Genomic DNA, 24288 nt, shown 5'->3' with positions numbered 1-24288 from the left:
ACCTGTGCTTTCAATCTGTTATTTCCACCTTCTCAAGGGCTTCCCCTTTGCATCATCACAGGTATCCCAAAGCCCTCCCTTCTTCCTGACTCTGTTCACATGCTGATAACATATGGATTCCAGCTCTGCCTATCTTTAAATAAAAGATCTGGACCCCAAGTTCCACTCTAGCTATTTCTCTCTTTCCGTCCCTCCCCAGTGAAATTTCTTGAAGGAGTAGCTTATATTCCCCTCTGCTTCTGCCCCTTCTTCTCATTCCCCAATTCCATTACCACCAGCCCATGAAAGTGCTCTGGCTAGGGTCCCCCGTGCCCTATTAATTACCTAATCCAATGGAAGTATTTCTGTCTTTATTTATCTCTGTCTCCTATGGCCATGAGTTCCCATTTTTGCAACATTCTCACTGCACGAACTCATGAATTCCCACCTCCATGGTTGCTGCATCTTTATCCATGAAAGCTTTCTCTTCATCTGTTCTTTTTCCTTAATTTGAAATTTCATGTTTTTAAATGATGAACTATTTCAAAAATTCATAAAAGGATCGAGAATCATATGTTTACCTTTGGTTCTCTTCCCACCCTCTACAGCTGTTTTTGGTGGTTTCATCCACCATTTTGTACTCCCTTCCCTCTTACGCGGTAACTACAAAATCTTTGCCTCGTCTTCCTCCTGATCTGCAGGTCTGTATCCTCGCACCCCTGCCGTGCCAACTAGGACGGCCTGCAGGCTGCTCAACCCAGCTGAGCCACCCTTTGCCACCCACCAGCCTGCTCTCCTTTTCTGTTGTTTGTGTTGGTGGTTATCTGTCTTGCCAACCAATTTGGAATCACAGTCACACTTCTGGCAAAGTTCGCTTTTCACCTCAAAGAACTGTCTTTATACCCTATCCCTCCTCTCACGCCTCAAGCACAGCTTTAGTTCAGGCTTTTATCATTTCTCATTGGATCTGGTGTAACAGTCTCCTCAGGAGACTGGCCCTTCAGTCTTGTCCCAGCACCTTCCAATCCAGTCTCTGCCCATCTCTACACGCATTTTTTCTTTATACAGTTAAATCCGTTTTAGGCCATTTCCCTACTTAGAAGGCACTGGGCACCCTTCTTGAATTCATTAAGGTCCAGACTGGAACATGGGACACCAGCAACTCCCGATCTGTCCCCGCCTCCCACTTACAAACTCTCTCCTATTCCCAGCTGGTTGACCTGTCCTACCCAGAATTCCCCTCCCCTGGGTCCTCCCGTTGGCCACAGAGCTAATTCTAGGTCTTCCTTCAAGACTTGGACTCTTGGAGTGCTTCCTCCTCTGGATTGCCTTGCCTAGGCCCCGGGTTTGGGGTCACACTGTTCGTCTGTGGATGTCTCTGTCACTGCTCCTCACATACTGCTGCTACTGTTTGCATGTTTGTCTCCCTGACCCCTCTGTTTGCCAAGAAATCAGGGGCTGTTCTCGTCTCGGCATAACCAGGATTTAGTGCATTTCCTGGCATTGAGGTAGTGCTCAATAGGTACCCAACATATCCTGACTCAAGAATTTGTTCACATGTACAGAGACACTGTACTAGGTTTAATACAAAACAAATAAAACAGCTACGGAGTGTAAAAACCCCACTAAGGGGACAGCATTCAGTATAAATGAAACAAACTTAAAATCAAGAGCCATGATTTCAACTGCTTTAAAGCATGTCAAGTGACATTAGCATTATAAATTACCCCCATGTCCTCCAGAGCTATTGCTTAGAAACCAAGAGGCATATAGTCCAACGCTCCCGTAAGAGGCTGAACCCTTGTCTTATCACAGAAAACTGAAGCCTGATCTCTATGCACGATGTGCTCCACCAATGACAAGCCTTTATCCCAGGGCACGACTCTGAAATTATTCCCATTGTACTTCCCCGTGATTATGGGCAGGAATGGGTGCCTCGCTATCTAGGTGGGAGAAGAGGAGGGCAGAAGATAAATTGAGGAGCCCTGACCTAAGTGGCAGAGAATTGGGGTCGTCTGCACCCGAGTCCAGGAATGAAAAGGATTCTCTCCCCCCAGACCACAGAACGTGCATTTACAGCTCTCTACTACCTTACAGAATAGAGTAACTCCATCACTCAAAAAGGAACCATTTCTGTTTCTTGAATTAGTATCAGCTCATAACTTATTAAAAGTGAATAGGTTATTATGAATTCTCCAGACATAGATTCCCACAGGGTCTGGTTATTCTCGCTTTGTTCACACCCACGTGCATTCTCTACCCTTCTCTTCCACATTTGGTGTCCCAAGAGGCTGGCCCTATGAACATTTCCTATGAACCCCCTTACTCTTTGGCTTCTGGTTCAGACAATGGGAGGCCCTGGCAGTAGTTTGGGGTTGGAGGAGAGAAAGACCAGGCCACTTATTCTTTCTACACCCTCTCTGCCAATCCTGTTTTGCTTGTAGACTCAGCGTTCATCAGGGAAGTTATCTCCCATAGATCTCATGCCCTAACCCTGCTCTTTCAGGCCCAAGGGTGCTAACAGATTCCCACTGATGTTTGTCCTTGGGTATACCACCTTCCTGATTCCTTTACCCTTTGACTTCTAAAATAGTCTCTTCAATGAACCCCTGGAGTGTGCCATCTTTTCCTTCCAGGAACCTAACAGGGATACCCCCTTGCTGCCATCCCTCACCATGAGCCTGACTACAGTAGCTACGTACACCTTCAGTCAGGCTTGCCACCGTGGTCCCTGGGCTGACAGATCTCCCTAATGTAGCCTTGATCTCCAAATTCCCTCCCCCATCGTATTAGTCAGATTTTCCAGAGAAATAGAACCAATGGGATATTTAAGGAACTGTTTTATACAATTGCAGGGACTAACAAGTACAAAGTTCACAGAGCAAGCTGGCAGCCTGGAGCTTCGGTTAAGAGTTGATGTTGCAGTCTAAAATCCGAAGGCTGAAAACTCAGGCAGAGTTTCTACTTTGCCATCTACAGACAGAATTCCTTCTTCTGTGGGGGACCTCAGTCACTGTTCTTAAGGCCTTCAATTGATTGGATGAAGCCCATCCACGTGATGGAAGGTAATATGCTTTATTAAAGTCAACGGACTATAGATGTTAATCACATCTAAAAAATACCTTCACCTCAACAGCTGGACTGGGGTTTTATCAGACAACTGACCACCACTGACTAGCGACTTGACACATAAAATTAATCATCATCCCCATCCACCGTATGTATTCAGTTTTTTTTGAGTAAGGAGGTTCCTCTTTATCTCAAAAGCTAATGAGGACTTAGAACAATTTGAACTCACTTTTATTCTCCGATACAGGCGGTAAGGAAAAGAAATACCTAATGAAATAACAAAAACGAACACCTTCATGCTTCTGGAGACCATACAAAAAGCCATCAGGCTCTTCACAAGGTACAACCCTGTATCTCATCTTTATTGACACTGATTGGCTTGTGCTCGAAACTGCCTAAGAAATTTAGAAATATGGACAATAGGATTAGGAGGAGTTTGAACTATGACCCCAGAGATCAAACCCTGACAACCTAGTATGTTAAACTATATTAAAATGTATGACTTTGAAGGAAGGGATCAATAATCTTTTTTTTTTTTTTTTCTGTTTGTGAAGAGCCTACACTAAATGATAGTGAGTAATAAACAGCCTGAGAATGTGAGTGTATCCTAAGGATTCCCATGGATTGTGGTCATCCAAGGAGGCCACCACTAGAAAGGGAAAATGTGAGAGGCTTTGAGGAAGACTAGCTAAGACATTTGCTTGTGTGTTGACGTTAAAACCAAAAATCTATTTATAAATTACATATGCCTTAAAAACCACATGACTGCCACTAGGGACTGGACCCAAGACACTGGTTTAAGTATAGCGAAATACAACTGAACACACAGCTTTCTCCTAGCTTCTGTGCCATGGAAGTTTCTGGCAGAAGATTGGAGGGTTGAGAAGAAAGTCTGGGGTATGCGTTCCTCCCATGCTATGGTATCTTCTGCCTGGAGCCACAACCCCAATCAGGGGCCCCCACATATGCCTTCCCTCCCTTCAGGACTAAGGGAGGCATCAACTTCCCACCAAATGCGTCACCAACCCTTCTTATGGCCAACAGAATCTAGGAGAAACAACACGCAGAGAATGGGGAAATATTCCCATCACCAATCTCAGAAATCCTCCTATCTTTTTCCAACACTTTTTTTCCCCCTAAAAGTCGCTCATCAAGGAGCTGGTCATTCTCTAATAGTGTCCCTCTCGGAACCCATATGACAGTGCCCTTCATGCCTGCCCTTGTCCCTACCTACATCATTTTCTTTTTTTTTCCCCTCTCTCTTCCTCCCTCTCTCAACAGACAAGCAAGCTTTCTTCACGGAAAGGGCTGCTTGAACACAGAGGACCCTCTTCACCATACGCACCAATAGCAGTATCGCCAACTAGGGTATGTCAACGGCAACAAAAGGAATTCAATCAACTACGACTCTTTTAGAGGGGATTCTCCTCCAGTTAGTCACACACGTAAGTCCAAGACCCAGATTTTCTTATCCATGCACTATTAACAAAGGACATTTTGTGTAAGAAACAAACATGAAGGGGTTGCCAGACCAATTAAATAGAAATGATTTGCTTTATGCTGTGATTTCTTACCCAACTACATCTCAAAACATTCTTCTGGAATACTGACACTTTCCTTTCTCTGTGTAACTTTGGTCTTTGATTATTAAGATGGCTTTATTTTACACAGTCATTTTTATGGTCTCACACTACCAGACCAAGTGAGGCTTGCCTATACCTCAAGCGTCCGAGCTACTGTGAGAACGAGATGGACTTTTCCTTCCTTCCTTTGTGAAATCCCTACAACTACTTAGTATATAAGAGCCAACAGAGGCCAAATATTGAAAACAGAGGGCAATATGCAATAAATAAATAAACAAATTTATTATTGAAATAAATACTTTCTCTTCTCTTGATACAGAGATGTCATCCGCTTGAGACCACAATTAATGCCTCTTCTGGAAAATACTGTCATGGATGGACAGGCGGGGAGAGCGCACCTGCTGGGTGCTGGGTCCCTACATGTGGCCATTAGAAGTCAAAGGTTATGATCTGTCCTTCTCAGAGGGCAGGAACACCGACTCCGATAAGGGATTTCCACAGCGATGCACAGCTGGTGGGAGCTCTTTTCTCAAGGTGTGGAAAGCTCCCTTTGACCCCCACCTACCCCAACGTGAGTTGGGGGCCTCTCACCCATGGCCCTGACCTTAGCCATCTTGGGTAAGATCTTACCCACAGTACTGAGATGGTTGGTTTAGTCTCCGTCTGTCCCTTCAGGTTGTAAGCCAATCAGAGAATGTGCCCTCCTTCTGGGGACCCTTGGCGCCCAGCCCAGTGCCTGGCTTATGAATGGAAAAGTAAACAGTCCAGGAACAAGCCACATCCCCCACCCGCACCCCCTGACTGAGGCCGGGTCTCCATCTGACACTGAATCTGTGACCTTTACTTTACATACTGGTGAATGTACCTAATTTTGATAATCTGCTTTCGAAAAAAAATTTTATTTTTCACCTGGAAGAGACCAAAGTCCTTTAACTGGGGAAATTTCTATATGAGTCAGCAGTGAGAGGCTGACCCCAGGACGGTGAGTGAGGAGCCTGTTCCACTTCCTGATGGCTTGGTAACAAGGCTGACAAGAAATATCTCTGTGAGTCAAAGGCTTCGTGGGGTCCTTTTGTCCTCTGTGGACCTGGCTCCACGAGGGTTGCCCTATTTTCTAAACCCCTACAGTTCGCTCTTGCCTAGATAATTATGTACTGGGCAACCCTTGTGTTTTAAGCAGCTGGCAGTGCCTTCCTAGTGCTCATCCATAGCTCCCTCCCCCCCTTCAGAGGGTGAGGCTCAGCCACGGCCACAGACTGATGTGAGGAAGGTCAGATTGCATCACAGCCTATGGCTGCTATTCACACATCGCAGTGGTTTCATCCTCCTGCTACGCTCATCATCGCCCACTGACCCACTCTATCCCTTGCCTTTGTGGTCTTTTAGACTTTGGGACACACCATAGCCTTGGAACGACTTCATTTCCTGCTTCCCCCTTCACCCTATTTCAGGCCTATAACTACCTCTTTTGCATTTACAGCCCCGTAAATACCAATCAAGGTCACCTAAGCACAGAGCAGATACCACCCCTGTGTCCCCCAAGTCCCCACTTCCATTACTACTACCTCTTGTTTCAACAGCACTATTTTTATGTTTAATATTCCTCCTGAATTCTAAAAGGTTTTTGTTTCTTTCCAAATCATGGAACTCCGCTTGGCAGGTTTAACAACATTGTGTTGAGCACCCTTTTCTCAAAGTGCTTCTCCTGGATTATGGCTTCTCTCAGTGTCTCCCGAGGCAAGCCTTGTCTTCATTGGCTTACAGCTGAGTGAACTCGTGAGCAGAGACCTTACCTGACTCTCCAGCAGTCACGCAGTCAGCAACACTCAAACATAAATATCCTACATTAAAATTCCTTGCCCCTGAACCATTGGCACCTTCTCCCGTCTCACGGAAATAAGAACAGGTGTGATAGAAAGAATAACGTAGTATATACGGGGCAATGCGTAAAATTATCGTCTTTAGCACTGGACCAACCTAGTGTCCATCCAATTCATCTGTGTTTTATAGCGGGGTGACTTTCTAGCTGGGTGCCGGTTACTTATCCTTTCTTAGCCTCACGTTACTTATCTGTTGCATGGGAATGATAATACCACCTTGCAAAATTGAAAAGATAAAATAACAAAAATGTTTAACCCAGTGTCCAGCATAAATGAAGTGGCCAAATAATAGTAATTACCATTATTCATTTAAAGGAAATAACTATGTGGCATGAACTTAGTTTTTAATAGCACAGAAATTGGATGACAGATGTGGTGAAAGTTATGTCTGTTCTGTCATCACTCCTTGAGCCCCTCTCCTCCCCTCGTCTGTTCCTCCAGTTGACATGCATCCTCTAAGACTTGTACCTGCATCGCCTACAACCTCCCCAGATTTACTTTCTTGGGGAGCTCAAGTACTTCAAGACCTCAATTCCTTTTGTTGTTGTTATTGATTAAATTGCACCCCAAGGATCTTCTTCTTCTCCCTAGTTTCCTGGATCTCTGCATCTACGGCAGGGTTCCCCAACCTCGCCTGATTATAAAACTCACAGGGGGTGGGGGTGGGCACATTTTTTAAATCTCTGAACCCAAATCTGTGGGAATCTGCAAGCTTCACAGGCCCCCTCGGGTGAGTCTATGACCAGGCAAGTTGGGGATAAAACAACCAGCCCACTGAGCACAGCCAAGATGGCCTCCAGACCCAGGTCTCACAACAGACTTGGCACCACTTTCTTCTGCAAGTAGCAATCTGAGGGGAAGAAAATTTGAAATCAAAACCCTGGAAATATCGTGGTATTTCTATGGCTTATGAAGACAACAGGTGGCACACTTAAAGTTGAGATTCGTTTGAAATGTGAAGTATTATACATTTACGTATGACCACCATTTATGCACGACACTTCCAACTTTAAAAACTAAATGCACCTATTATTAGTTAGAATGCATCCGGCTCTTCCCAATACACCATAACCATATATACACTGATTATTCCTTTAGCAGTAAGTCTGAAGGCAGGCAATTCCAGGGTTGGTAGAGCAGGTCACCAATGCCGTCAGGATCTGTGGTCTTTCTGCCCTGTGGTTCTCACCACGTTGGCTTTTGGACCTTAGGCTGCGGCACAAATGGCAGCTGCAGTCCCAGCATCAGCACATCTTCCCACAAACACTTACAATTCAGGAAGAAGTGTCAAGCCAACTTGCCACATCTTTAAAAAATATGGAGGAGCAAAACTGTCCCTAGAATCATTTGCCTTTTTACCTTCTTGGGCAGAACTGAGTAGAAGACCTGCCCCTAAACCACTCACTAGCAAAGGGACATGAAATTATTCAGTTTGCTTTAAACCGATCAAGGTTCTTTCCTAGAGCTCATCTTCCCTGAGCGTATTTCTGGAATAAATTTAGAAAGAAGAAAGGAATGGCTCTTAGGTAACCAGCTAAGTCTTGAAAAATGCACAAGATCTTAAGATCACAATATGCATTTTTTTCTCCAAATCTTGATTTCCAGAGTCTTTATGCCAACTAATTCTGGCTACATACAATGTCACTTTCAAACAAACCCCTATATCTTTCAAAGCGAAGTTTTTGTTGCATTTGTATTAGATTGCCATGTTGCATCAGACTCATAATTTCAAACAAGCTAAACTCAAAATCCTACTAGTGCCACAAAGAGCATTGGCTGGCCTCAGGGTGCTGCCTAGCAGGATGGAAGAGAAAAGTTGTAGTTCAAGCTTCTCCCACCCAAGTGTGGGCTCTCAGTTGACAGACAACAGTCTAACCAAGGCCATAGCCACCGTCCCATTTGCACAAAGATACTAATAAACTGGTCCATCTTTAGATTTTGGCAGCTGGAAGTCCATGTATTATTCCAAAAGTAAAAAAGCTTTTATCTTTAAAAAGGTATTTGGTAGTTATTTGGTACATCATAAAAACCCTCTCTATGTATATTAATTATTGAATAAATGTTGATATTTGTTAATTTATCTCTTATCCCTTGCCACAAGTGATTTGGAGAAGCTTATAAAATAGAATCAATCTGAGCAAGCCTAGTGGATTGTATCAAAGTCCTGGTTGGGATATTTTCCAAGAGTTATGCAAAATGTTATCATTGGGGAAAAGTGGGTAAAGGGTACACTGAATCCATCACTTTTTACAACCAAATGTGAATCTACAATTATCTCAAAAGAACAACTTTAAAATAAAAATAAATAAATGTAATCAAAAGGGTAAAATACAAAGAGCTGAGCATTTCATGGCAAAGGGAAATGTGGTAGCAAAACGGTAAATCTGATAGTAAGAAAACAGCAGAGAAACTCCAGCCTGCAGCCCTCTGCGGTTGTTAGCAGCGGTCTGAAAGTTTGACCTAAGCTTCCTAGCAGCCAAAGTAAAGAGGGAATTAGTTACAAGGATCACAGTGCCATAAGGTTTCTCCTTAAGTGAGCAGGAGAGACTGCAGTTCTGATACTGCAACCTGAGCGGAATCTGTTGCTTAAATTCCTTCACAGATATGTCGTGTTGTATCCAACACTCCTACATGAGATAAAATAGAAAATGTATAGGACTGTTTTTAAATGTTCTGGAGTATCTATAGACTGTGGAACTCCGTGGCACATTTCAGAAGAAAACATAATGGACAATGAAAGGAAGCACAGTGATGTCATTGACCCCCATTCTGCTACTGTTACTCACAATTATTGAATTATATTTTCACTCTGACCCTGTGAAATGTAGTTCTTCATAAACAGCAGGCAAAGGTGGCTCTTCAATACATTTCCTAGAACCTTCCTTTTAAGCAAAATCCACTGCTTGCCACCCCTCTCCTTCCCGACTGCAACGCCATCCCAGTACCATTTTCTGGCTGTGTGGCTCCAATACAACTCATGCAGGAACTGGTCTCAACACTGGTGGTGGGGGAGGGTCTCTCCCGGTCCCTGGCTGACGGAGCCACTGCAAAGGACACCCAGAGATGCAGCTGACACCTCACTGGTGCTGGGCTCACTGTGGAGTTCCCTCACTTGAGAACAAAAGCAGAATTGGGATATTTTTAAAACAGTCACCGGGTAGATGTTTGTGTGCTGGGTGTTACGTTGCTGCAGACAGGCACAAATCCAGCATGCCCTCTCCAGCACACAGTGCAGAAATCAGCGTTGAAGAAACACCTTAAAGGATTCTCTTAAGCTCAGACTCTACTGATCGGTGATGATCAAAAGTCAAAGACTCCAACTCAGGGTCTCTAATGTCCCGCAGTTCATTATCTGTCCAGCCTCGAGCATAGACAAACGTCCCAGAGAAGCTACACGGAAATGAATCCCAGGAAAAGCAAAAGGCTATAAACGCAAGATACAAAGGCTAGGTTTCAGGGAACAATCCGAGAAACCAAACCAGAAAGTGAGCTTTAAAGGGGTCTTGGAAACAGAGGGAATACACAAACTACCAAAGAAGAGAGCGTGTGCCTCAGGTGAGGTACAACAGGGACAAAAACGCAAAGATGGCGTTTGCAGTTCATCCTTGGGAGACATCGCAAAGATTGACTTGGTTGGCGAAGCAAGGCCATGGGAGAACATAGCTGGAGAGATGGGACCAGCTAATTCAAGTCTTTGAACAATACACTGTGGCCTTCAGAGGAAGCACGAAGACTGATCTCAGCACATACATGCTAGCCTAACAAAAAGGAGAGACAAAGGGATGGCTTGTGCATCAGAGGTACTCTGCCTAAATTATTTTTGATCTATTGACACATCTTTTATGATCTACTAAAAAATTAAATTTTTCATTCATCTCTTGTATTCAACATACGCAAGTTGCCAGCCCAGATTATTAATGATGTCAGATCTTGTATTACTAAAACAAATGCATAAAGGTTCCCTTTCTGATGACAAAAGGAGAGTCATTTGTTTCAATCATGGAGGACAATCTTATTAAACATTGCCAACTTACTGCCAAGCTGGCTGGTCACCAATGCACAGCTACACAACAAATGGAATCTATCGGACTGTCAATCTTCAGGCGGTGTCACTGCCCCCAAAATAATAAACTTAGGGGGAGATCAATCTTTTATGACTTGGACACTTCTGCTTCTTAATTCTAGAGTCTTTCAAGTTCAGCATTTTCATAATCCTTTCATGCAGCAACTAAGCTGTTTGGCAAATACTAGGAAGGATGGGCTAAAACGGTCTTATCTGCCTATAAACCTTATACATACTCATAGAAACTGACTTAACCTTTCAGGAAAGTAATTTAGTAAAATAAATAAAAAGCCTTAAAAGATGCTCACACTTTGGACCCATTAATTCTACTTCTCAGTCTAAGGAAATAATCTGGATTGCAGGAAAGGCATTGCACTCAAGAATTACTCTGTACACTACTGGGTTGTTTTTAAAGGCCATAGACAAGGGAGCCAACCAATTTTCTAACAGGAGAGGCAAGATTTAATAAAGTATGTCCCAGCCATGGAAAGAGATGTTTATGGCATGTTGCATATACACCATGCCATATACACTACAATTTCAAGTATATAAACAAGGTTCCCAGGAACTATATAAATAAGGGTCCCAGGGTGAAGACTTGAGTACAGATAACTGTACCAAAATTTTGACACTGGTTTTTTTGGGGGGTTGTTGAGGCTTTACGGTTGTTTTCCTTCTTTGTTCTTTTACATTTTCAAAAATTTCTCAATGATCATGTATTACCATTAAATGCAAATAGAACTCTTGCAACATTTCTGAGCATGTTCTTTCTGGAAGGTCTCCGAGCTTGGAGGCACCAGGGAGAGTGAAGGGCAAAGATGAGAGCAGGAAACAAACACGTGAGGGTAGTTCTTGTTACTCCAGAAAGATAAATGTGTTCCAGGCTTGAGAAGAAGAGCTTGGAGGGATTCACAAGGAATGAGGTGAAGGTTAGGGTGCTGCCCAGGTCCCCGAATAGGCCCAGCTCCTACCCAAATGGCCTTGAGATAGGAGAGATAAAATCATTAAAATACCAGTCAGTGTGGGAGGGGCCAAAAAGAAGAGGAGCGTGTGTCCCAGTTTCCGTTTGGAATCCTTTTGGAAGACCACTGTGAGGGATGCCCAAAGGCGACATGAGGTGGTCCCCAGAAAGGAGAAATACAGAGTGGGTTCTGGTGGCTCTGCATAGTTCCCACCCCACGTCTCCACAGCCTGAGCAACAAGACATAGGAAGATCCAGAAGTTCCCATGTGCCTCAGTGGCAAACAGGCCAACAGACTGAAGCAGCCTAGAGTTGGGACAAAGAGCGGCTGAGAAGTGACACTAGTGTCCAAACGGCCCCGGCGTCAGCAGCAGATGCTAGCACACACCTGAGGCTAGTAAGGGTTCGGTATGTTTAGTTTATCCGTTGAGCCTCAGATTCAGAGCTGAGTGAAGCATACTCCTAGCCACGGGGTACCATCCTGTAGTGACACCCGCTCCTCATTAGCTGGTGATTAGATGGGCTGAGGACTGACTGACGATGGCCTTACGTCCCCATCCCTCTCACCATGTCTCTCTCCCACCATGGGCAGTCACCCCATCGTGTTTGACTCATTTTCTTGAGTTTGGATGTATCCTTGAGAAATTATATAGTTTCAATTCAGATAAATGATGGTAGTGTTCTAAAGATGACATTCTGTTCTTACCTGCTTCACTCATTACCGTTTTTAAGGTCTCTTCATTCTGAAGTGTGTGTGTGCCTAGTTTGATACCCCCATAGTATAATTTACTTACACATTCTTCAAGTAACAAACATCTCAGATGTGTTCAACTCTACCGTAGACACTGCTGCAATGGATATGCTTTTGCACGTCCACATATGGACCCTGATGATAATTTCTCTGGTATTTATCACAAGGAAGGGACATAGAAGATAAGAAGAGACACAACTACTGACTAAGGGCGGCTCATGGCTTTTAAAAACAGCTTCATAAGTCTTCACTTCTATCAACAATACTTGAGAGTTGTAGCAGTTTCCCCACAAACATACCACACCACACACTCACACACACTCACCACACCACGCACACACCACATTACACTACACATACACACACACCCATACCACACACACACACCACAGTACACTACACACACACACAACCACACTGCACACACACTACACACACCACACACACCACATACACACATACCACACCACGCACACACCACACTACACTACACACACTACACACATTACACCCACTCACACACACACACCACATACACACACACACACACACACACCACACCACCCTGTGCCTATGACAGATGCAGGGTTGCACTACCCAGGTCCCTCCTCAAGGAAGGACTGGCTGCCCGGCTGCAGGGAGTGTGGTCACCAGTCAGCCTCCAGCCGTCAGCTCTTGCAGGGTCTGCCTCCCTTACAGAACACATGGTCTCTAACCTTGGAGTTCATTATCTGGCCAAGGCCACATACAGATAAAGACCTGGTCCCAGGTCTCACCCTTCCCAGGGCAGCTCGCATCTGGGGGTGCAAAGGGCCAGCAACCCTAAAGGCTAACTTCCACGCCAGAGCCCCGGCTGTGTTGGCTGGGGTTTTGCGCTGCCTGCATCACCTCTCAGCTTCTCCTTCCAGCCAATCCTGCATCCTCCCCACTCCTGTCTCAGGAGTTAGTCCCTGAGGTACATCTTAAGCCAAACTCTGTCTCCTGGAGAGCCCAACCTGCAACAGCACCACTCAATTTCCTCATTTTGACAGCCTGCTACATGAAAAATAGTATCTCCGTGTTCTTTGAACTTTTATTTCTCTCCTTCCTCATGAATTGGAACATTTATTAATATACTTGTTAGTTGTTCAGTTCTCCCTTCCTCTGAATTGATGTATCACATCCATTTCTTCTTTTCCTGCTAATACGTAGGAATTCCTTGGTATGTAGGCATACCTCTCAGTTTTAGGTGTTACAAATATCTTCTCCCAACCTGCCATCTGACTAATAACCACACCTATATGAGATTCTGCAATGAATTGGAATCTTACGTTTGATGCAATAAAACCGACCGAGATTTTACATCCAGCTATGATGTTGAAGTCTGTCTGCTTTAAGAAGTCTCCTATCCCTGAGGCACAAGAGTACTTTTTTTATTACTTTTGTAGTGCTACCTTTCATGTTTGCGTTGCTAATATATCTGGAGCCCACCTCTGTATGTGATAGAAAATTGGAATTTGGTTTTATTTTCATTCATCTAAAGAGCAAGTTTTCATAGGAGCAACTGAAGAAAACCTAGTGATACAGCTGTGTTGGTGGGGGGGGAATGAGGGGGGTTAACAACAGTGGCATGGCATATTATTTAGAGAGATGGGCCTGACCACCAAAGGAAACTGAAAACAGAAGCAGTGGAAGGCATAGCCCTTGGAGGTGGGGAGGGGCAGGACTGGGGGGGGAGGGGTGAGAGCTGGGCCATGAATTATTGCTTGTCATATAAGTGATTTCTTGTCATACTATCTCAATTGTTACCGTGATTGTTATTCAAGTTAAACTTTTAAAAAGTCGCAATTGCTATGAATCCTTCCAAAGGAGACTGATTTCTGGACTCAGAGATCTATCCCAGTTCTGCTTGTGCCCCATCAACCCATCACGTCTTCATTTTAAAATGAGTTTCCAAAAGGCTATGTCTCTCTAGACACTCTTCATGACACCACCCACAGGGATGGGACGTCTGCTGACCGGAAGAGCATGCTGATTGTCCCTGGTGATAGAGGAAAAGACATGGACTCACTGAGAGATGGGGAAATCACAGGGTCTGCGAAGATGCAGGTTTGCAAAGGGGCTGCGACTCCCTCTCATTTCCCCACGGCATGTCTTCTTTCCACAGTAATTTCTGTCTGTGAATACATGTTACTCTTCCACCCCAAAAACATGATTTAGAAAATAGCACTTTATACTATCTAGCAAGCCCAAGTGACCTAGAGCTGCTAGTCCACGTTTGAACAACCTGAAAATACTCCAAGGTCTCCATGAGAATTCAGTATGTCTCTATAATAGGCACCCAGGTGCTTTGGAAAGAGCACTGACTGAGAGAAGAGCTGAATTTTGGCCACTAGTGATGTGACATCCTAGCTCTTTGAGCTCCAATTTCCTCTAAAAAAAAAAAAAAATATAGGCTGACCTGCCCTCTTGTGTGCACACAACATTTCGTGAGGCTTATGCTGACTGCACTGCAAATGGGCACCTGCCATAAAAAAGTTTGCTCATTTCTTACAGTGCAAGCCAGGCACAGCTTCCCTAACCCTTCCAATCATCTGTCAGACCCACCTGGAAAAATCTCACACTTTGATGACTGAACTTTCCACCTCTAACTAGGGAACATCGGGAGATCCAATCTGTCTTTTTTTCTAACTCTACAGTCTATAGAAAATAAGATATGGCTTTTCCTACTCTGCAAGGCTCCCAGCTATGGGACATGGTTGGTGTCGCAGGGTACATTTGAACAAATGTTTGGCCATTTCTATGTATCCATATATTATCACTTTTCTACCAAAAAAGGAAAATGTTCTAACACTGACCACACAATACTGGAATATCCACCGTATCTAATTAGGCAATCTACCAGCTGTTGGGCATTTATTAGGTTGGTGCAAAAGTAATTGCAGTTTAAAAGGTTAAAAATAATTGCAAAAACTGCAACTGCTTTTGCACCAATCTAATAGTTCATTCCAGCTTTCCGTTGCTATAAACAACTGAAGGACGGTAAGAGCAAAAGCCCAACACAATCACAAAGAAAATGCTTTCAATTAAAGGAATGAGCATTTTATCACCATCATCGTGTATAACAATGTTTAGTTCTACAGCCAGAATGAAAAAATTGGAGCGACCCCTACGAGGCTGGCACCATGGCCCCACCCAGGGAACTGCACTGCAAATGGGCACCTGCCCTCTTCAGTCAGCAGCTCCGATGACTCCTTCTCAGCATTGTCCTGTCAGTGCCTGTGCAGCATTCGTGCTGTAAAGTACACTTTCCTCCTGAAATTGCATCCTCTTCTGGCTCTTGGGCTAACTCCTTCTAACCACTCTTTCATCTACTCGTGACGCCACGCTGCTCTCTGCCCAGGTGCTTTCACTGGCTTTGTCCTCATCGATTTTCGAGGGCCAAGTTCCTCTTTCATAGATCCAACCATCATCCATGTGATGATGATTCTGACGGGACTCTTACAGAGTTGCAGCACAAACTTTTCACTTTCCAATTATATATTCTCCATCTTGCACTTTAAAAATCTGAATACATTCCTTCCCCCAGTTCCACCAAAAAAAAAAAAAAAAAACTGATCTCTTTTCCAAGTTCTCTCAGTTAATGTCACCATAATATACCCACTCATTTGGGTTTGAAATCTCATAACCATCTTTGACTCTTGTTTATTCCTATATCTAAGCAATCACCAACTCCTATCAATTCTCTGCCTTCAAAAGGGTCAAATCTTAATTACTGAATTAACCATAGTTAAGGTGAGCTGGGACCCCTTTACCTCTCCAGCTTGAATGGGAGCCCTCCTTGTTTACCCACTGGGGAAGAAAGAACCAAAATACAGTAGAGCTTCCTTTGATGTCAGCAGGGAAGAGAGACCAGAACTCCGCTTGGCCTCGGTGCCTCAGCCTCCTGCCTCTCCCCCATGTGGCATTCACTCCAAGTCATGACTAATCCCCTAAGCAGACACTCGGCATTCATCAGCTGACTGCAAGCATCTACCAGCTGTCTTCTGCATCTTAGCCATAGTTGTTCAACCACCTGAAAATCAAGAACTGACTATAGTTTTGATTTCATTGTAATTAGGAATTAGTATCTTCATCTTCATTTCCAATTTCTCCTGGCTAATGGAATATGGACTATAATTCTAGAAACATTCCTCTCCTTTATCACTACCACAGCCCTCATTCAAATCTTCAACATCGCTCCTCTAGACGATTGCTTAAATAGCCTCCTGGTCTCCTTTACTTAGAGTCACCCTCTGCTCTGATTCAGCACCCATCTGGGGTCTTTCTGATAAGCACCATGATCGTATTGTTCCTCTGTGGAAAGCTTCAATGGTCAACTACAAAATATTGTTTAGATACAACTTATAATGCTAGCATTTCTGCTATAACAAGTTCTTGCTTATTCAGAATCCATTTAGAGTAATACAAAAAAAAATGGCAATAATCTAAGTGCCCACCAACAAGGGAATGTTAAATAAATTCTAAAACACCCAAGATATGGTATATTAGGCAGTCCTTTGAAAGAATGAGGTGGTGGCCTACACAGATACCCACCATACGTGCCTTATTGTTATGTACGTTTTATAGACAAACAAAAATTTGGGAAGAACACGTACTGAAAAGTTAACCTCTAGCTGCCACTGAGGAGCAACAAACACTAGGGACGAAAGGGGGCTTCTACTCTTATTTATGATTTGATAAGCTTCCATGTTATTTAAATATGTTACAGCAAGCAGATATTACTTTTAAAGCCAATGTAGGGTTTATAAATGTATTTGTTATTGGAGGGCTTCATTTAGAACTGATTCCCATTGTATGCTGATTGGGGTATATTAACATACGTATATATATATAAACCTAAAATTTAACAACATAATGTACTCACTAGACTGTTCTCATTGAAGGCAGAGTCTGTACCCAATTCATCTTTGTGTTTTCCCAGAATGCTTTGCATAATGCCTGGTATGTATTATGATATATATATATATATATATATATATATATATATATATATATATATATATATATATATTTGCTACCAGTTTTTCCCAGCTATTGGCACACGATGGAACACAAACTGTGATTCTAGAATTATTCCTCTATTGCTCTGTATAAGCCCTATAGATGACTGTAGTTTTGCATATGCAAATATTTATGCAACCAAATGGGAGAATGATCTGCATGTTGTTATTTTGTTGACAAACCTGTCTTGCCCACTGCTGTGAGAACGCCAATCACCGAGAGCTCCAAAGAGGACAAGAGCCACTCAACAGAATGGATCATTAGGTTTGGAACGAGTGGCACAGGCTGGCATGAGCTGGCTCCCCTGTGTGTCAGGGAGATTTTCAGAATCAAGCACATCATCAGGAAGCCTCTTTCTGTGCGGCTGACGTTGGGGAGCTCCCCCACACACTGAGGTATCAGAATCTTTTTGGGGGTAAGGAAGCAAATTCCAAACCCCAACCCACTTGACTGGAGAGAGTTTGACTTTATATAAACATGTTCCAAAATCCTACCTAATGAAAAAGAAGCATTAACGGGCATTTAACTAGATATTTAAAATCATATAGAGGCAAAAGGGATCGCCACAGAAGGAACAAAGAAAAGCAAGCCCAGCCTTTGCCCTATGGCAGTGGATTTCTCTCTCAAACCCCAGGTAGCTAGCTGAGAGGTGGAAAGTCTAGAAATGGAATCGAACATGTCTAATCTCTTTTATAACAACGTTCTTATTTTAACCCATGTCATCAGGGGAAATGGCTGAAAATAGTGACAAATACAACATCAATAAACATAATAATAATTGATTTTCCAGAGATGAAAAATTTGAAATTAGTGGCCATTTCCCCCCAGAGCATTGGTTGATTAATTTAATGTTCATCTTAGTCTTTCAAAGTTATCGTCTTACTGCTGATCTGCTCTGCCATGCTTTGTGATGGGTTTTGTGGTTAGGACCCGATGGTTAAAGCATATTTCACAGTTCTGCAGTTTTAAAGAGAATTCTGAGTGTTTAAGAATGGCTGCAGCCAACAACAACAAAAGTTAAGACACTGAAAAATTAAGTTTTCAGAGACTGGAATTTGGGGTTTTTCATACAGGATATAAGTTTGGTGACTATACTACTCAACATTTTTCTAACGTAAGTATTCGAGAAACAGATTTTGAGAGTTTCTCCTTGCATTTCCTCAGGAGCACCCAACTTTCACTGAATTAATTCAGAAATCTCAACACAGAACAAAGATGAGATCCAAGTGACTTTTCCTCCTTTCCTTTCTTCCCTCCCTCCATCCTTTTTGCAATGTTCTGAATGTTTGTGTGCCCCCCAAAAATTTGTATGTTGAAATCCTAACCCCCATTGTGATGTTATGAGGAGGTGAGGCCTTTGGGAGGGGGTTAGGTCATGAGGGTGGGGCCCTCTGGAATGGGATTCGTGCCCTTATCAAAGGGACCTCAGAGAGGCAGCTTGCCCCTTCAACCATGTGAAGTCACAGAAAAAAGATGGCCATGTAGAAAGTGGGCTCTCATTAGTCACTGAATTTGCCAGCACCGTGATTTTGGCTTTCTCAGCCTCCAGAACGATGAGAAAGAAATGTTTGTTCTTTATAAACCACCCAGTAAATAGAATTTTTGTTATAGCAGCCCAGACAGACAAAGGCATCCATCCTCCCTCCCTCACTCGCTCCCTCCTTTCATCCTTTCTTTCCCCTCCCTCTCTCCCTCCCTCCTTTCTTCCTTCTATAACAGGATAACAATTTGTTAAAAATCTTTAAACCATTTCAAAGTTTGATGTTCATATTCATGCTTGGAGACAAGTGGAGTGAATATTATTATTTCCCTTTCTTTGGATGAGTAAAGTGAGACACAGAGAAGTTCAGTGACTCTTCCAAGACTCTATAGTGAAAGAATAAAGGACCCAAAGAAACGGGTTGAACCTTGAGAGCTCCAGTTGAGTACTGCCCCGCAGCCTGTCCCAGGGACCCCCAGGCCATCTCGCCAATAAGAGCTCTGCCCTATAACCCTACGAGCACAGACTGTCTCCTACATGGAGCTCCCATGCATATGAGGCAGAAAATCTGTGTGCCCCTTCACCTCTTGTCCCTTCCCAAATGTTACATGGCTCAGAAACATGTCCTTTGTCATTCTGAATATGTAAGAGCAAACCGGCTTCCACGTGCTTAGGAGCTAGGAGTGGACGTTCGGCTTTGATTAGACCTCTTCACTTGCACAGGTGAGCCTGGCCCAGGGCTTTGGAGGTGTGTGATACAGCTCTTGGCCCTGGCTGCCTCCTTCCTTCCCTTCAGGACCACCCTTACTTTCGGTGATGCCCTTCATTTGAACCTTACTTCTCCTAAGGCCATTGGTGTGCAGTATAATTCATTCCGTCTGGAACCCAAAGGCACCTGCCTATTATCTTGTCCCCTGCAGATCTATCAGAGCGTGGTGGCTTCCATGCTCCCCAGATGTGTGCACTTTGACCTCACTCTCATCTTTCTTTCTGCCCCATTCCAAGGTCCCCACAATTGTACCCAGGAGGCATAAGATACGCTCTGTGAAGACCCATCTTGCCTCCTAATGTAAGTACTTATAATTTAGTATTTCCCAGCACAATTACCCATCTGTAGCTTTAACTTAAGGTATTGTTATTCGTCCCCAATGAATTTGCCTAAAGCGATGAATTGGGGGGGGTTCTTGAGTGGAAATCAACTTCCCTTTCACACTTAGAACAGAATGACTTCCCCTAAACAAGCATCACGGTGAGACAGCAGCACTGAAAGTCACGGTTAGGCCAAGTTCCCCAGGTCAGTACTACAGGACTCTAGTAAATAAATGAAACATCTGCAGAGGGGAAACAACAGATGAGCACTTGGAAACACTTAAGAATGCATGTTGTAAACTTTATCATTAAGACATGGATTTCCAAGACTTATCAGAAACAGAGGAGGAAAATCGCTTCCTTTTATTTCCTAGGTTCTGCCTTTCAGAGTCTTTGAGGCAGAGCGATGCTGGGAATCCGAGAAAGTCATAGAAATAGGGGAAGGCAGGTCTAGGGAAATCCAGTTAGAGTGACAGACACAACCTATGTCACTGAGTCACGGGCCCCAGCACAGATCCCATTTATAACCTGTTCTTTAACTTTGTTTATCCTGGTAAACATTTGCTAAAGCATCTTACTTTCAAGAATTTGGGGCCCTATAATCATTACTTGTCTTGGGAGAAAATGAGATTAATTCCTTTAATTCCTCTTCTCAGAAAGTCAACAGCATAATAGATTGCTCTTCCCTGACCTTCCTCCACCTCCCCACGCCTGGAGGGGCCGCCGCGTTCACATGGTTTCCTCTTGGCCTTGGCGTCCCAAGCACAACCCACAAAGGTGAGATCTTTGATACTGAACCTCAGTCACAAACAGGAAGAGGACAACAGGGCTGACTTTCCCATTTGGGCTCTGAGATTGAGAAGTCTCAACATTTTCAGGAATGAGCACCAGTTCCTAGAGGTGAAGGCATAGGTTCAGGTTTCTGGCTTGTAGTAGTTTGCAGGGGCTGCCATCACAAAACCACAACCCAAGTGGCTTAAACAGTTCTGGAGCCTAGAAGTCCAAAATCAAGTTGGTTGGCAGAGTCAGTTCCTTCTGAGGGCTGTGAGGGAAAGACCTGTTCCCAGAGTCTCTCCCTACAGATGGCCGTCTTCTCCGTGTCTTCATACCTACGTGTCTTCCCTCTATGCATGTCTGTCTTTATGTCCAAATTTTCCCTTTTGATGAAGACACCAGCCATGTTGGATTAGGGTCTCCCTTAATGACATCATTTTAATTTGATTTCCTCTGTAAAGACCCTGTCTCCAAAAAAGTTCACATTCTGAGATCCTGGGGATTGGGACTTCAACGTATGAATTTGTAGGTGCTAAATTCAACCCATAATACAGCTTAAATAAATTGTCCCAGGTTCTAAACAGAGATTGGTTTTTTGGTAAAAAGTGACTAACACTGGCACCATATTTCTTGTCATCTCCTATGAACCACACAGATTCCCGCCCTGGCCCCAGCCCCGTATCACAGAAGGTCTACAGTGTTGCCAGCAGAAGTATCCTCATGTTGTCAGAAGCTATGCTCCAGGCTGGCACCTTCAGGACGGTCTGGCACAAGCCTGTGGGGGCAGATACTGGGCTTCAGAAAAGGCTCTCCCATAACAGGCCTCAGTCATGGGCACCTGTGGGCACCGACTGCCTACCTACCAACCTTAGTTCCTGGACTCAAATCTTTTATCAGCCCTTTTTGAAGCTGAACTCAGATTCCATCCATTCACTCATTCTTCTATTTGACAAAGAATTACTCAGCATTGCCTTATACAGGCACTGTGCTAAAAGCTGAAAACTTAAATAAAGAGGACCCATCCCAAAGAGCTCATGGTGCAGGGTGGAGGTCAGGGACAGGCCTAAATCCAACACACAAGCCGTGATGGAGGGCTGTTTGCGCACAAAAAGGTGGGGCATTCTGGTTAGACTGGGGAAGGCCCAAGAAGACCCCTGGGCTGACCACAAGATGCTGAGTGTTTTGCTTGGCCACATTCTGATGTGATGTCTCCTCTTGTAGGTGTGGCATGACAGGAACCACAAGGCAAAGGAGAGAGGAGAGGAGAGGGTGGTCAATAGAGATAGATATTGTCAGAATGGCACTAAAGACCAGGACTGAACTAGCTCCCCTTATACCAGCAGAAGCACCAGCAGAAACTTGACCAGGAGACAAAGGAGAGTTGCCTCCAGAAAAGGTCATGATCCCTTTCGCAATTTCCAGATCTGAGCCAGTTTTCAGACTGAACTCCATTAATTAAAGAGAAGACTGAGTCCCCAGGAGGACAGAGTCTGTGACATAACAGCAAATGAACACAGTAGTGATGACCCTTGTCGTCTTCCAAAGGAACCTCAGCCATTCACTCAGGTATACGGTGCAGGCAAGTACCCAAATACATGTAGGGATATGGCACACGGGGTCTCAGTTTACACTGATAGCTGGAAAACTGAAGCATTATCATGGCCCTTCTATTAAAATGGGACCAGGAGTAATGGCCTCCTGACCAACACCCAGCCCAGGGGGGCATCCACCAGTTCTAGAGATCCACTTGGCAGTTATTGACCTTGTCCTCAACTGTACAACTGGGACAGATATATTGACAGTCAAAGCAACCAGCTGACATTGAGTTCTGCCTGCAGATAAGAAACACCATAGTGGTGAAAGCCAATTGGAAACATCTGAGACTGCCCCCTCACACAAAGCCCAAGTATGATACTAAATCAAAGAAAATACCACATCCCAGGGAAAGATAGCAGAATTTAGTACCATCTTCAAGGATTTAAAGGACACAGGGGTAGTGGTCCCCATCATATCTCCTTTTAACTCATCTATCCGGCCCCTGTAGAAACCAGACGGATCCCGGAGGTTGACAGCAGACCATTCACACCCAACTAAATATTAGCCAGTGCCATGTCAGATGTGGTGCCTTAGCTGGGGAGATTAACAGTCTCAGGAACACGCTCTGCAGTCATTGATTTGGGAAAGGCATTCTGCTCTAACTCCATCAGAAAAGAAAATCAGAAATAGTTTGCATTCAAACTGAAAGAACAAAAACACTCCTTTACAGTGTTGCTCCAGGACTATGTTAACTCTTCTATGAAGAGTCTGGACATCCTGGCCGCCTGCGGAACATCACATTGATAGCACCGTGCCTGTCAGGCCACATGAGCAAGAACTGGCTTGGAGGCCTTAGACACATGTACTCCAGAGGGTGAGAGGAAAACCCTACGAAGACTCAGGACTCACTAAGTCAGTACAATCTCTGGGGTCCAATGATCAGGGGTGTGCAGGACATCCTAAGAAAGAACAAACTATTGCTTCTTTCATCTCCCATCACAAAGAAGGAAGTCCAAAGGTGATTTCCAGGATTGGCTTATGATGGTCTCCATCAGTAATGATCATTCTGCCATGAGGAAAAGAGGTGATTACGCACAATGCTGGGTTCACTGTACACATAAATATTTATTGAGACTCTCAAAGGGATATCGGCAACAAAAGAGAACAGAAAACAGAAAATTGGATCAAATTTCCAGGCCAGTGTATCAGCTAGCTATTGCTGCATAACAAACCAGACCAAAACATAGTGGTTTAGGACAACCACCATTTATTTAGCTCATGATTCTTCAGGTCAACAGTTTGGGCTGGGCTCGGTTGGATGGTTCCTTTGATTTTTGCCTGTGCTCACTCATGCCTGTATGCTGAGCTACCGAGTCAGCCAGGGACTGGCTGATTTGGGATGGCCTCTGCTGAGACATTCACACCTCTGTTCCATGTGGTTGCTCATCCTCCAGCAGACTACCCTGGTCTTATTCACAGGGTAGCTGGGCAGGGTTCCAAGAAAGAATAGCTATGTTTGAGACCTCTTGAGCTGTTGTGCTAGGCTCAGAAATGGCACACCAGTACTTCAGCTGCATTCTACTGTCTAAAGCAAGTCCCAGGGTAGCCCAGATTCAGAGGTAGGGGAAACGGACTCTGACTCCATCCCTTGGTGGGAACCTTACAAAGTCATATTACAGTGAACATGGATACAGGGAAAAGTAAAGGACTGCGGCCATTTTTGCCATCTACCAGTCTGCCAGATTCTGTATGAATTACCATCTATTGGGGCTCCCAGGGAAGGGTAGCCCCTAAGAGAGTGAGGGAAGTAGGAACCTGATCAAACTGTCACTTAGAGTCAAGAATCAAAAATTCCTAAACATATCTGATGTCCCTCTTTTAGAAATCCAATGGCACCAAGCCCTAACCTTTGCTTTGCCTCACTCTGGACTCACTCATCTCTGAAATGACCATTCTGTGCCTCCTATCCTCTTGAGAGTCAATTTAGAAATGACTCCATGACCTGTGCCTTCAGAACAGAACAAATTTGTAAACATACTGAAAGGGGTAGACAATTTATTTATTCAAGCAAAGTAGGAAC

The sequence above is a fragment of the Rhinolophus sinicus genome, chromosome 17 (assembly GCF_057876585.1).
Source record: "Rhinolophus sinicus isolate RSI-liver-muscle chromosome 17, RSI-T2T, whole genome shotgun sequence".
NCBI lineage: Eukaryota > Metazoa > Chordata > Mammalia > Chiroptera > Rhinolophidae > Rhinolophus > Rhinolophus sinicus.
The sequence above is the reverse complement of the archived record's forward strand: the minus strand, read 5'-3'. Positions refer to the sequence as shown.